This window comes from Aotus nancymaae, unplaced genomic scaffold (genome assembly GCF_030222135.1).
Source record: "Aotus nancymaae isolate 86718 unplaced genomic scaffold, 86718_ANA_hifiasm-v0.15.2.pri h1tg000014l, whole genome shotgun sequence".
NCBI lineage: Eukaryota > Metazoa > Chordata > Mammalia > Primates > Aotidae > Aotus > Aotus nancymaae.
In genome coordinates this window covers 2,066,784-2,070,206 of record NW_026988425.1, presented here as the reverse complement: position 1 = coordinate 2,070,206, position 3,423 = coordinate 2,066,784, and the positions used below count along the sequence as shown (strand labels likewise).

At 50.4% G+C, this 3,423-nt stretch overlaps 1 non-coding gene across 1 annotated transcript; it reads left to right on the top strand.

Annotated features, from left to right (window-relative positions):
- Positions 1-3,153: 3,153 nt before the first annotated feature.
- On the top strand, positions 3,154-3,216 carry LOC135275006 (U7 small nuclear RNA). Its single transcript, XR_010342732.1, has one exon. It is a non-coding gene; the product is annotated as a U7 small nuclear RNA (small nuclear RNA).
- Positions 3,217-3,423: the final 207 nt, after the last annotated feature.

The following is a 3,423-nucleotide window of genomic DNA, read 5'->3' as shown; positions in this document are numbered from 1 at the left end:
CGGAATTAAATAAATGTCATTGAATATCTTGGGTCATCCAGCAAATGTCTCTGGGAATGCAGACATGAAGTCACCTCAGCAACATATTCGCATGACAAAGTCTCAGGCTTGTAATTGTTTATTTGTACACGTATCTCCTATGGCAGGTGCAAGAGATGTGCACACGTACACACGCCCTGTGATCCACTTAAGAGAGGGCTGGCATCGCATACCCAGGGCTGGTGCACGTGTGTGTGCATGTGTGTGAGCCTGCTCCCACGTGCCGGGTTGGAGGTGCACAGATTCACAACACGCGTTCTGTCCTCAGGAAAGCATCCAAAGAGGTGCGCTGGAGGCTGCAGGACTGCAATCAGGTAAATTAATGTTTCTTCATCATTGTACATTTTTAAATTAGGTGAACAGACCACTCATCCCTTTCCATAGAGCCCTAGACCTCCCCCAAGGCACAGAAGGAGACTTCAGTAACTGAGAGTCGCCCTACGAGGGGGCCAGCACTGCAGCGGACACTCTCCCAGGCCGTGAGACATTGGATTATATGAACTATGAGGAAATCACTTTTTGGTGCTCCAGATAAAAACTTCTTTGGCAGATACCCTCTTCTCTTCATTAAATATTTAATATTCTATATCCAGCGTCGTATTAGAAATTTGATCTCAAATGTCAAAACTTTAGGTGTGGTGCTAAGACTCAGGTTGTCAATATGGAAATAAATTATCCCTGATTTTCTGAGAATTGAAATCTCCACTGGGGGCCCGCCCTCAGTTCCCTGATTCTAAATGGGCGGGGGTGGGGGAGGTGGGGTCTGTGAACATTGGCCCATTTGTGGCACAGCGTCTGTGGCTACTTTCACACCACAGTGGCAGGGCTGAGTAGCTGCCCAAGAGAGCACACCACTCATGACACCCAGCTGGTTATGGGAAAAATCTGCCACCCCTGTTCTAAAGGAACTGAGGTGTGTAGGCACTGGCAGGCGCACAAACCCACACTCACCTTGGTAAGGCTTGGACTGAACTTAGGAACAGTAGACCAGGGCATGGGGCCCATTGCTGGGCCAGAGACACCAGCCTGATTAGAAGGGGCCATCTGGAAGAAGTGCCTCCCAGTGCTGGAGATGGGAAAGCCCCGGATGGAGGTGGTTCCCTTCGGACACCACGGGAGGAGAAAGGCTAGACCTACTCTTCCTCCGCAGAGATGTCCCCAAATGTGGAAGTGGAGGCAGGGGTCAGGCCCTGTGTTTCTGAGCAGCGGATTCCAGGGACAGGATTCCAGGGACAGCAAAGGTGACTCTAAGGGGCCGGTGATGCAGAAGCCAGAGCAGCCCCTCCCTCAGAGATCTGGGCTCTCCCTGGCTGCAGACTCCCCACGGGCTACCCATGGCCTGGGACCTGTGCACATCAGAGAGGGGCCGGCCCTGGCAAGTCTTACTCTCATGCAGAGGAGGCAGCCCTGGGACAGAGGGACGGTCTGCTGGCCAGTCAGAGCCCACTCGGGGAAGCACAGCCACCAAGACCTAGGGGAAGGTGGCATGGGGGAGGAATTGGCCCCCACCTGCCTGAGAAAGCTGGAGAACTTCAGGTCCAGGAGGCCCGGAGGGGCCACCAGCCACCCAGTGGGCCGGGTTTCCCAGGACGGCCCCTGACTCTGATGCCGGCGACAATGACGCCTTCCTTTGTGTTTCCAGGCTGGTGGGCAATGGCCTTGCTGTTGCTTAGAGCTCTGGGCTGCTCCTCCGTGCCCCGTTTGACCTCTCAGCCATCCCAGCTCTGGTTTAACCATGTCCTGGTGTTAAGTCTCATGTTTGCCTTGCTGGACTCCTAACGCAGGGGACAGGTGTTCAGAATGCTCGTCCCTTTGGACCACATGGGGATGTAGGCTCGGGCCCGAGTGTACATTTCCATTCATCAATGTCTTGGCAGAGATCTGGGAAGCGGAGTGGTTGGAGAGTGTCAGAGTGTGAATGGCACATTTTAAAGAACCAGGGGTGACGTCCACTCAGCATGAAGCCACAGCAACCAGGGAGCCACAGGTTACTTGTGCACAGGGGCAGAGCAATGACGATGGCAGCTATCTGGGTCCAGGTACCGCAAAGCACAACGCCCTGGCACGATTTCCTGCCTCACCGTGGCTGACCTGGCCCCATCCCCGAGGCGGCTGAGCACCGTGGTCGGCAACGCCCTGCCTGCTCAGCTGGACCTGGGCTTCAATCCTGGCTCTCATCAGTTCTGTAAAGTAGAAATAGTGAAAGTCCCTTCCTCCTACAACCTTCATGGGAACCAAATGTGTCATTCAATACAAAATTTCTAAAACCCTGTTCCACATTTTCTGCCTCCATTTTCTCATTGTTCAGTCCTTTTGCAACTATTTGAAAAAAAAAAAAAAAGAACTGCAGCTGATTAGAAGTAATCTTATTAATTCGGGTTAAGTTATCAAATACTCAACGGCCTTTGCGTTAACGCCATTAGAGTGCAGCGTCACACCTCTCGTCACGCAGTCCTTTCTATTCTCATTCTCCTGCTCCTTCACTCCAAGCAGCACCTCCAGAAAACGCTGCTTAGTGACGAAGGCTATTTCTGTAGGAAGACAGACGTTCTTGGTTGACTCCATTTTTCACCCCTATTTCTCCCACTGGGGAGAAGACCCTCCACATTTTACCTCAGAAACATTGTTTTTCACCACAATAAAAGGATTACTTTTCTGGGGGAAGAGACTTTGTGAAAACGAATGTTTCATCAAAGAGCAAGGATAGCTTGGACCAGCTGATCCCTCCGCTTCTCTCTTGAAGGGCCTCTCTCCTGAGCCCCACCCTCTATCTGCCCACTGAGCGCTGGCTGCCCGTTGGCCTGGGTGATCACGCTCACTGGGGCTGCGGTCTGCCTGGGAGCCCCCGCCCACAGCTGCCAAAGGCACCTGCTCACGTCATCCGTCCTGGAGACCAAACCCCAAATTCACTTTCAGTCTCCTGTTTTGCTATAAAAAGGACCAAGAACTTTTAAAAGCAACTCATCATTACTAATTAAATGGAATTTAGGTTTCATAGAAGCAACTCATTTTTTATTCAAATTCATGTTTTATCCTTTAAATAGCATTGGGTAAAGTGCACAGTAGAAAAGTTCCTTTTAAAAGTTGTCTTTCTTGTTAAAGAATAAGTGTGCTGAGGGTTACAGCTCTTTTAGAATTTGTCTAGCAGGCTTTCCGGTTTTTGCCAGAAAATCCCTAAAAAAAAAAAAGAAAGAAAAAGAATAAGTGTGCTAATAACTCTGTTAAGCCCTAACCTACGTAACTGTTAGACAGGCGGTGCTTACAGGCACACAGTACATTCTATATCCTTGTACGCTAACCAAGATATCCGTGATGGACGTGCTCACAGGCACGTCCCATCTCTCCAATGCTTTCACCTGTTTAGAAAAGTTTTAAGTTATTAGC